Here is a 12086-nt window from a genome sequence, read left to right as displayed (position 1 = left end):
TAATAAGTCAAAATGAGTTAGCAGTGGTGAATTACGAATTATTAATTACCAGTATGATCAAATAATGTAGTGATAAAAAGATGCTGCGTGAGGTTTGCATGTGGAAAGCACGCTAGGAGCCTGAGGTGAAGTTTGCTCCATTAACCAGGGGACTTTCCTCCCCATGCACCCCTGTCCTCAGGGCTGCTCCAGATCTTTCCCAAGAGCTGGGATCATGTCTGCACACTTCAGGGAGAGTGAATACCAGTGGAGAATATGTGTTGGTGAAAGTATGCAGATTTGTAGAATGAGCAAATGACTCAGACATCCCCTCTATAAAAGCCGGAATGTGGTATGCAGGGATTATGGCACTATTCTGAAAACAGGAGATCTCAGAGTCAGATCTTCTTGGTTTGGGAAGAACTGGCCACATGGTCTGGGGCCAAGAATGTTTGAACTCAGTTTCTCTAGTTATGAAATGAAAATGGTGTCCTATTAAATGTGTTTCCGGGCTGAAGGGAAAAGATCTTCGGGAGTCCAATGCCATAGATACGGAATTCGCCGGAGCAAATCGTTCACTTTCTGCAATTCCAAGTCATCTATGAAAGTCATGAGGTTGGCATTCAATAAAAAAAAAAAGAAAAAAAAAAAGCAAAGCAAAAAGATCTATGTTGAACTCCATAAATTACATCCTGCAAAACCCCCCTCTTTCCCCAACAGAGGTTGGAACATGACTACGAATTCACTTCAATTGTGGCAATTAGGCATTGGAAAACTCTATTCCTTCCAGAGGCTTCTAAGTCATTGTATACAACAGTTTTGAATATTCCTAGACGTGTGGGACGTTGTCAGCTTTCCCACAAAGAGTCATAACACAGAGTTTCAGTTCTAAGTCCCCAGTCACGCCAACACGTGTCAGTGCTCTGTCCCGCACGAGCCGCTTTGCCTCGCTAGAGCCTTCCACTGCTGCACCTTTAAAATGGGACCATCTCCCGAATTCATTTTGACCACAAACTATGCTCTGGGGTATACTACTACTCTGTAAACTATAAAAATGCTAAGTGAATACCATCTAGTTTACGGTTGTCGGCAAGTGCCAAGTGCCCCTTAGGTTCTTAAAGACAAGTGAAAACCCAGGAAGCCAAGGTTTCATTTCTGTCCTGGGGCAGACGTGAGGATGAAGGGACAGATCCAAGTATCAGAGCTCCCGAGCTTCTCGATCTCAGCCCCCAAGTGCGTCGGAGCAAGTGGCAGAGACGTTCACGGGTCTTCTCGTCGAACACACAATTGCTATTCTATCCCAGCCGCCTCGGGACCCACTTTGACTTTGATACCTGCCTATATGTGTTTGCTTTTAAAAACTGAGTGAGGGATCCCTGGGTGGCGCAGCGGTTTAGCGCCTGCCTTTGGCCCGGGGCGCGATCCTGGAGACCCGGGATCGAATCCCACGTCGGGCTCCCGGTGCATGGAGCCTGCTTCTCCCTCTGCCTGTGTCTCTGCCTCTCTCTCTCTCTCTGTGTGACTATCATAAATAAATAAAAATTAAAAAAAAAAAAAAATAAAAAAAAATAAAAACTGAGTGAACAAGTCTGAATGAATTGTGACCCTTGGTTCATGACCCACCCTGACCACGGGTCTATGCATACCACTCTTATTTACTTACATGAGATACAAAATTTATTACACGCTGCTATCCCTCTTTTACTCGATCCCTCGGTCTTTCAAGGATTTGCCTCCTGTCCTTTCATCATTTATAGTCAAAGAGCAATTGTCTGAGACTGAGGGGACTCAGGTTCTAGTTCTGACCTATGTGGACCTTTGACCTGTTGGCTCTTAAGTCAAATGAAAGAACAGAAGTCAAGGATACCTAAGATCGCTTCCAAATCTGAAGTGTAATGGAGTCCCCAATTATTAGAGTATGCCAGTAATTTCCATTAGATGGTCCCATATTTATCAATTCCATCCCAACTCCCACCCAAGGAATTCCTTGGTTTGGGGGCAGGGGGCCTTGTCCTAAAAACTAATTTTTTAGAACAAAAGTAATTCCTTTCCTCCACTCTCAGGATACACGCCTTCGTCATTCATCTTATTTGGTAAAAAGTAAAAGCGAGATATTTTGCCAAGGAGGGTGTAAGTGTCTACAAGACGTTGGAAGACTAACGTCTAAGTGGATTCCTAAAGTTTGGGACGGGTTTGAATGAGTGAGAGTCGTTCAAGGAACACAGCACTGTGACCTGCAGCATGTTGCTGAATTTCTCTGAGTCTCAGTGGCCTTATCACAGCGCTGTCTTGAGGTCCATGGGCTGTGTGACACATAGTAGGTGCTCAATAAATGAGCACCCTCTCTTCCTCCCCAGGGGTCTAACTTTTATGACCCTCTGGGCTGGTGCCACCTCTCATCACCCGAGCCCCACCGACTTCTTACTCTAAGCCAGGATTACATTCATCTCAGAATTCCTAGGCAAGCATTGTCTGTTTGGTAGAATCTGGAACTCCCTGAGATAAGATCTCACATTGTTCTCGGTGTCCTGTTTATGTCTTTCTTTCAAGATTAGAACCCACCTAGGGCAAGGATCTTCTGGAGCTCCTTCTGTTGCCACACCCCTCCCCCACCGGTCTGAAGGGCTCCCTCCTCTGGGCTCTCACAGAACTTCCTCTGAATTTCTCTGGGCACATCCCCAAACCCAGCCATCATGCTTAATTACACATCTGCTGGTCTCCCCTTTCCCTGTGGGACAGTCTCTGTTGCATTCACATTTGTGTTTCCCCAAATGATGCGCAGCACAGCGCTTTGCACAGAGCTGCTGCTTTAGAACCGTTCAATTTAATTATTCCATATACATGGTGTATATTTGGAGTAAGAGAAATTCGATTCAAATCTCCTCCTTGCTTAAATTAACAATTCTTTTTTTTTAAAAGATTTTATTCATTTATTAGAGAGAGAATAAGCAGGGAAAGCTTCAGAGGGAGAGGGAGAAGCAGACTCCTCACTGAGCAGGGAGCTGGATTCGGGGCTCTATCCCGGGACCCTGAGATCATGACCCGAGCTGAAGTCAGCTTCTGAACAGACTGAGCCACCCAGGCGTCCCTTAAAGTAACAATTCTAACAACAGCTTACCTCTACTGAATACGCAGTATGTTCCAAGCAATATTTAAATGCTTTTATAGGAATGATTCTATTTAATGCTCACAACAAGCCTACAAGCCTACAGAGGAGGTCCAACAATCATCCCATTTTATAGGAGTTAAAAAAAAAAAAAAGCAAAACAAAACCTTAATCACAGAGAATAAATAAACAGTGGAGAGCCCAGCCAATCTGGATCTAGCACTCTGTGTTCTAGCTCCAGGGGCTGGGAAGAATCACTTAACCTTTTGAATCTCATTTTTCATTTTTATAGATTTCATGGGGTTATCTGGTAGATTAAATGAGAAGATGGATATCATGTTGCATAGCCACTAGTACATATGTCAGTGGGTGCTGGATAAATATTAGCTTCTTTACTTCTTCCCCAACAGTCGTTGAGTTATGTTAATTTAGCACACAGACTAGAGTTGACAACTGCAAGAATGACACCAGCAGGAACAACAACCTGACTGTATTGGGCACCTACTATGTGTTAGACACTAGGTTCTAACTTTTTCCTTCATAGGACGAGGAGATAGGTTTGAACTCACTCTATATCTGAACTGCTCAGCAGCTTTCTATCACTCTGTCTTCTTAACTCATACTAGAAAAAATAATTTTCAGCCCTGAATATATATTTTTCCTTTCTTTCTTTCTTTCTTCTTTCTTTCTTTCTTTCTTTCTTTCTTTCTTTCTTTCTTTCTTCTTTCTTTTTCTTTCTTTCTTTCTTTCTCTTTCTTTCTTCTTTTTTTCTTTCTTCTTTCTTTCTTTCTTTCTTTTTCTTTCTTTCTTTCTTTCTTTCTCTTTCTTTCTTTCTTCTTTTTTTCTTTCTTTCTTTCTTTCTTTCTTTCTTTCTTTCTTTCTTTCTTTCTTTCTTTCTTAGAAGCTCCAAGCTCTGTCTGGAAAAAAAAAAAAAAAAAGGTCTGTGGTTTAATCATTGCCTGTTCTACAAAGTCAGGGTGGAAAGGGAGGCAGTGATCATACTGTTTCCTGAGGTGGGGTTGCAAGGGAGAGGGTTAGGGACCACTCTGGCTGGGCTCGAGGTGTTTTCCTTTGTATTTTTTGAGGCTTTTGCATTTACAAGTGGGTGGCTCTGGAGTGAACTGGAGTCCTCTCTTACTCATCTCGCAGGCTTATGACTGGAAACTGAAAGAGCAACTTCCAGCATCCAACCCTGTCCTCAGACTCGTGCCAAAGAGTTCCTTTTTGCCCAACTCAGGTGCCCAAGACATTTCTTTGCTTAGAATTTTAGTTGAAGATGAAGATCCATGCCTAAAACTGTGTTTTTAAAAATTTGTACCCAAACATGAATTTATTTTTATTTTTATTCCAGTAATTTTAGTTACTAGCTATAATTTGTCATGAGAAGTAGTATCTCGAGTGGTTACATATATTGCATATTATATCATTTAATGCACAAAACCATCATCTATAGTTTTTTTATCCATATTTTGCATTTTTTTGTAATGAGTCTCAGGAGGTTGGATTTTATGGCACATTTGAACCTAAGTCTATCTCATTCCAAAGTCCACATTCTTAACTGTTTGACTGGCCTGCCTCTAATCTACCTGTAAGCTTTCTATTGTTTTAAATGGGAATAAAATATCTCCATAATCTTGTGGAAGAGGAAGCTTTGTGAGAAATCAGAAATGGGCAATGGTGGGCGTTCTCATTTCACCATGGTTTGCTTGATGGAAAATAAAGGGTTTGATAACCCATTCTGCTTAATTCCAGGACAAATGTATCTTGTGGCTTATTTGAGAAGAGGCCTGAGTCACATGGTGGCCAATGCTTTCAACTCTCTTTCTTCCAGAAATTGCAGAATCATTATCCAACTCGCCATGGTTCATGTCAACTGAGATGGAAGGCATGCAGTTAATTGCTCTTCAGTGAAGACCATCCCATCGGAAACTAATCCAGCAATGCTTTCTGATGAACTCAATTTATACCAGTTAAGAGTAACATGACTCGTTGAGCACCTTGCCCATGCCATGCATGTACTTGTGGGTATGTAGTCTGACAACAACTTGATTAGGTTGGTCTTGCTCTGTCTGTTTTAAAAGCAAATTCAAATTCAGAAAGAGGGAGCAATTTACCCCAAATCACCTAGCTAGAAGATCTATGTCCAGATCAGAACTCTGACTTATGTGCTTTTCTCCAATCTAGCGCAAATGTCACCTTCTCCATAACATTATTCTTTATTAAACATTAAAATAAATCATTCCCAGAGGATTATTTAGCTTTCTTTCCTCTCCTATATTGTTGGATTTATGTCCTCATCTTCTTTTCTGTGCCAGATCTTAAGCATCTCGAGGAGGAGATCTGAGTGTACTGCCTTTTGAGGTCCTCCATGGGGTTAACCCTCTACGGTTTATGCTGACTAGGAGCTCAGTGAACATTTGGTGAACTCTTTGGGAACTCTGTGGCCCCTAAGTATGTGTGACATCCAGAACAATGCTCTGTTTCTTTAATTTCACCTAAACTTGAGTTCTTCATATTCATAAAACCCAGTTCTAGAAAGTCCTGGCTCTTTCAGGAAACCTTACTCATGCCCTCTACCAATCTGCTGAAACTTTCTCATGTCTTCTCTTCAAGCCATTTAGACAACACGATCATGCATCGCCTTGACTTACATTATCATGTGGGCATAACCCTACATAGACAGCAAACGGGGATGATGTTAGTATGTGCCTTACCAGCCAGCTGGTCAATATATATATATATATACACACACACACACACACCCTTGAAATAGAAAGTGTTTTACACCTGCTAAATCTAGCACTCTCCCTTTGCAGATGCAAACTCACAGAAGGAAAGGGGTTCTCCCAAACTCACGCATCCAAACCGTTCTTTCTACTATAATGCTACTTCTCTTATTGCACATGGTGATACTTCATTTGTTCATTCAACAATTATTTATCAATTATTGGTTATGTGCCAGGTATTGTGTCAGTGTCAAGGTCTGTCTAGATGTCTAGCATGATTTTTCACTCTCAAATTATTATCTTTGTCATTAATAGTTGAAATTTATTGTTTGCTTTTATGTGGCGAGTGCTTATACATTATATCATTTAATCTTTATAACAACTCTAAGAGGCAAGTAATGTGATTACCTCCATTTTACAGAGAAGGAAAAAGAGCTTTAGAACACTATATGAATTTGTAACAATCAAAAACCTGGTATGCCTGCCTCCAGAGCCCACATTCTTTTTCCTTCCTTCCTTCCTTCCTTCCTTCCTTCCTTCCTTCCTTCCTTCCTTCCTTCCCTCCTTCCTTCCTTTTCTTTTTTCTTTCTTTCTTTCTTTCTTTCTTTCTTTCTTTCTTTCTTTCTTTCTTTCTTCTTTTCTTCTTCTTCTTCTTCTTCTTCTTCTTCTTCTTCTTCTCCTTCTTCTTCTTCTTCTCCTTCTTCTCCTTCTTCTTCTTCTTCTTCTTTTCTTTTGACAGAGAGAAAGAGTACAAGCAGGGAAGGGCAGAGAGAGAAGGAGAAAGAGACTCTTAAGCAGGCTCCATGATGATGTGGGGCTGGATCTCACAGCCCTGAACCAAAATCAAGAGCTAGACACTTACCTGACTAAGCCACCCAGGAGCCCCCAGAGCCCACAATCTTAGCCTTTACTATAGCAATGAGAAATTTGGAAGTTCCTTCCAGACAAGTGGTAATTTACTGTGCAGCGTCCCATGGCTATCCTTAAACTCGAGGATATGGAGAACTAGCAGTGGCCAGCCCTCTGCAGGGAAGTCAATGAGCAACTCTAGTAAGATGAACATTGAGACAGAATGCCAATCAGTTCTGGGAGAAGACAGACAGAGACTAACTTGGGCCACATGTGAAAGCACTAATTTTTAACAGTTAATTAAGAAGAACAGCAGCAACAACAGCCTTAGACAATGGCCCCAACAGTTGTGGAAAGCTATCCGTTCCTACGGAAAAAGGGGCAGTGTCATGTAGATAAATGACCCGTTTACCCTTGACTGTATTCCTGTGGTGTGCAATAAAGACTGTGAGATAGACTGGACAGGTGAGGAGCTCTTGTAGGACCTAAGATCCAGGCTCTGCTCTCACTGGGGCCGCTCAACTCCTGCGTTGCTTTTGGACAAGCACTCACACTTTCTCCTTTGAGAAACTGTCAAAATGTGAGAGGTAGAGAACCACTCAGCCCTGGGTCTTGCAGCCAACAGATACACCCTGGTGCAGCTGTGTTCTAGGACAACTGTTCATTCTATCTTCTACAACTAATGTTCTTTCTGATTGGTTAGTGTCTGTGATCTAACAGTTGTTAAACGATTCTGAACATCACCCCAGGTGGATAATTTGTATCTGAGCTCAGAAGGTTGATTGCTATTATTCTGAGTCCAGTGGGAATCCTGCTAGGACCCCTGGATGATGTGCCCCCTGGTAGTCCCTCCCACTCAGCTCTTCCTGGACTCTCACCAGTGCTCTGGAGTCACTCCACCTTACTGTTTACCACAGGTCAGAATGGTGAGTGAGCACTTGAGGTCAAACGGGCTCTAAGGTCAGGAATGGTTCTCTGGACAGTAGCCTGACCTGGCTAGCCAGCTTTCAATCCACCAGTCTCAATGCCTTTCTGAAACTGTCTGGGCTACTCCGGTACATATGGTCCCAAAGGAAATATTAACTTATCTTCACTTCCTGCATCATTACATTCACCATTCAGGTGCACAAGTACTGTCAGCCCAGAAAGATAAGTGGGGGTGATTGTTACTAGCCCATGTCACACAATGTCTCATGAGAAGCCAGTTAACAAACCCTTTGGAGAGAGAAGCAAAGTTGAGGAGAAAGCAATACTCTCGGTGAGCCCACACTAGCTGGGTTGGAATCCTCTCTGTGGGATCATGTGCGGGAAACCTAACCTGTCTATGCTTCAGTTCCCTCACCAATAAAAGGAGGGCAGTGATTGTCAGATCTACCCTGTAGGGTTTTTTTGTGTGGGTTAAATAAGGCAATACGTATTGAGCATAAAGGGCTAGTGTGGTGCAGCATGAGTGTTCAGGTAGCGCGAGCTATTCTCAGTTCCATAGTCTTTCTATTCAGCTTTCCTGACTCCTTCACCACATCACCATATAGAAATGAATGTAGAATTCTTTTAAAAATGTAAGAATACTGATCCGTTGTCCATTGAGTACCAGACACTAGTTAACTGCCAAAGATTCAACTCTGACCCATGTATTTATGAGCTTGCCTGTCTAATAATAATACCTGCGAACACACACGGGGAATCACAGGTAGCAAGTGCTGTTTACGCATTTACTGTACTAACCTATTCAAATCCTCACAGCAGAGTCCCGAGTTAGATACCACTACTGCCCTCACTTAACAGAGGAAGACATTGAGACCCAGAAAGAATAAACAATTTAGCCCAATTGTTAAAATACAATAGCGCCATGATTCAAACTCAGGCAGTCTAGGTTCTGAACCTAGTCTTCAACCACTCAGGTTCATATCTCATTGGAAAGGCAAAACATTACATGACTAGAAACAAAACAAAACAAGTATGATAGAAACAGGTTGGGATGGTGCACACTGAGTGACCTCTTGGGGAAGAGATCAAGAGAGCCCAGGGCAAACAAACAGGAATGAGTCAAGGGGACTTTTGCTTTGTCTGTAATGTTTGGCTTCTACTTATACAATGGAGCCATGTTTGTGTAGAAATTTTAGATATGAAAACAGAGGAGGAAAATACTTAAAGGTGAATTAGCAACACAGACTCTTTCTTTACCCAGTCCACTTCCGAGTTTGCAAATGAGTTTTTCCTTGCTTGGTCTCATTTGAAACTTGGGACCTCCTTACAAAGCAGGTGACAGGACAGGGGTGTTTTACTAGCCCCCCCCCCATTAGAGAGAAGGAGTTTGAAGCTCAGGGGACCCAGAGGCTGTCATGGGATAAAACAGCGAGAGGTGGGTAACTCTGGGATTTCTTATATGCACCCGGGTCCATGAGCTAGTCCATCTTGGCTGATGCAGGTCCCTATCATTGCTGAACAGTAAAACACAAGAGCAATGACAAGAATGTAATAACTGAAATTTCTAGGGTGCTAAGACCATGCACTCTAGTCAGCTTTAACTCATCAAATCATCCTGACAGCCATTTGAAGTCAGCACCATTCTTAGTCCCACTTTCCAGATGGGGAGCCTGGGGCTCTCTGGGGGAGGTCGATCTACTCACTTGAGGTTGTGTGAGGGCTTCAGCCAAAGCCAACAGACCACAGATACTCTGCTCCCAACTGCTCTCTGCCCATGCTCCCACATCAATCATCAGAAGAAGATAGACCCCACTACCTTAGCGTCATGGCCAACTTTTGAGGCGAATGTTCTTGAACACCTGTGTAAGGGGTCCCACAATTATCCACCTGTCAGTCATTCTGTCCATCTACACCTCAGTTTTACCATCTGAGAAATTGAAGCCACAAAGCCCCCTTTACTTCACAGAGCATGCTCCTAAAAATGATGCAATTGAGGTACCCAACATGCCTATGCAAAGGAGTCCCCCTGCAGAAGCAGCTTCCCAGCTTTGTGGTCTTATGTAAATGCCCTCTCTGACCAACTACAATGTAAGGATGTGGAAAAGGTCTTGGAAACAAGCATGGATGTAATTCCTGGCTCCATCACCTACAAGATGCATGCCCCTAGGCAAATTACCTCACCTCTCTCTCTTGGTCTCCGTTTCCTCACCTGTAAATAGGCTTAAAATTACCTACTTCACAGTGTTACTGTGAACCTATGGATGAGATAGTGCACTAAAACCCTGGCATGGCGCCTGGTCCAGAGTACGTGCTTAGAGACGTGGCTGTCTGCGTTAGGTGTCTGTGTCTCACGCCACACCCAGCCCATTGCCAATGCTTGGAACCCATGGAATGATAGTTACACAACTTTTAAAGGAGCAATTCCAACCACAGATATTTGTTCCAAGGGATCCCATTCTATCCAAATGGACTCATTCATCCTCAGTCTATATTTCATGAGGGAAAACGAAATATGACATTCTCTATTTTCATTGGAACTTTCTCTCTCTCTCTCTCTTTTAAATTTCAGACTCCTGAGGGATGAGGGAACATAACCTGGGAAGTTAGGACCTAAGGCAAATAAATGGATAAATTTTGCATTTCTAGCTCTTATTTTCTCTATGCTACATCACATGTACCTGCCATGCCAGGCAAGCAGGAAGGAAATTGAGACACCTGCTTGATTTGCCACTACCATAGCTTCCAAACTCCCTGCCCAGGCATCATGCTTGGCTATAATACAGGTCTGTCCCCCACCCCCGCCCCCCAGCCTGTTATCAGGGAGGCTAAATATTAGTTTGATAATGGCAAAGAGAACCTTTGCTGTTGGTGCTGACATTCAGATCTGAAGAATGGAATGCTGCTTACTTGGAATCACAGGTAAGGAATGGTACTAGACTCAACTCTTCCCCTTCCCCTTCCCCTTCCCCTTCCCCTTCCCCTTCCCCTTTCCCTTCCCCTTTTCCTCTCCTCCCCTCCCTTTCCCTTCCATACTTCCCTCTTCTCTGAAGTAGACTTGGTAAATGGGCCACTTGAGGCACAGATATAAGTATTCCTCCTCTATCTACCTCCCAGGTCTCATGGAAGTGACAACAGTTAATCCCCTGTTTATGGAGCACTCACTATGCCGGACATTATGCTGTAAATGTCACAACCATTATTATCCCTTGAAGCCTCATAGCTAGTATTCATCAGAGGAGGACTTATCCTTGAGAAGTTTGCTCTCTTCATGCCATATACAAATATAAAAGTTTTCTGGACATACTATAAAGCTAGATAGCAATTATCATTATTAGTATTAAGAACCTGAGTACTGACCCAGGCCACAGTGGCAACTGGCCCACTTAAGTACAATTAGTGTACTAATTTGATTTGATCCTTTACAGTCATGGTAGTTGTGTAATGAATGCTTTCAATGACCTGCTTGACGTGGTTGTCAGTACCTTCTGGAACATTATAAGTACTCCAATGAACATCAAATCTTACCAAGTTGATTACAGAGTCTTCTTTAGGAGTGCCAGAGAACCTAGAGCTATGGATCTCTTTCTCACCAAGACAGACATTTTGGTGTTCTACTGAAATTTTTCTGAAGAATTTTTGTAATATTCTACTATGGTATTATTACTGGGAGAGATGCAGCGGAGTTAATCAAACCCATGGAAATATATATGCCAAGAAAGATAGGACTAGAAAGAAGCTTATCTTGCCCAGCAGCTCCCACTGCTGTTTTGAAGATGGAAGAACAAAAGAGGGTATTGACTAACCCTGGGCTCTACTGAGATAAGATGCCAGGTCTCCTGAGTCCTACATGAATACCCAATTCCGTCTATCATAATTCTTGCACACAGTTCTAGTTCAGCTGAATATCTTTGGCAAGATATGCCAATGAAATACTTATAAAGCCTAAAGTTGTTTTTTTTAGGACAATGAATAAGCTCAATGGACTGTCAGCCTTAATAATGGCACTGTTAGGAATTCCATGACTTCTGAAAATGATGTGATTCCAATCCAAGGTGTTGTGTATCCCTACCATGCAGAAGAAAGGTTGCCACACAGACTAACATGCCATTTCAAAAGTAGTCATTAGTATTCCTTGTCCTTGAAGGGTGACTATTATGCCCTTTGTATTTTTCTCAAGGAACGGCCACATTCTCAGGAAAGTTATGCGTGGGTACTGCAACTCCCCCCTCACCCAGATAAAATTTTCAGGTAATTATATACTTTTGTTGTTGTTATTTTTCTGGATTAATAAGCTCCAAACAACACCTTTGTTTCCTGGGGGAAAGAAGTCTGACAGCTCCAGATGGTGACCCATGGAAGCCTGAATATGCTCCTTGAATCTTCCTCCTTCAGGTGATAGGGTCCCTGGTGGGACAGACCACCACTGGCTTGTAGGCTCCACGAAAGAGGGCGGGAGCACTGGCTACTGCCCACATGCCCACCATCTGAATCTTGATGGG

The sequence above is a fragment of the Canis lupus genome, chromosome 11 (assembly GCF_003254725.2).
Source record: "Canis lupus dingo isolate Sandy chromosome 11, ASM325472v2, whole genome shotgun sequence".
Classification (NCBI taxonomy): domain Eukaryota; kingdom Metazoa; phylum Chordata; class Mammalia; order Carnivora; family Canidae; genus Canis; species Canis lupus.
The sequence above is the reverse complement of the archived record's forward strand: the minus strand, read 5'-3'. Positions refer to the sequence as shown.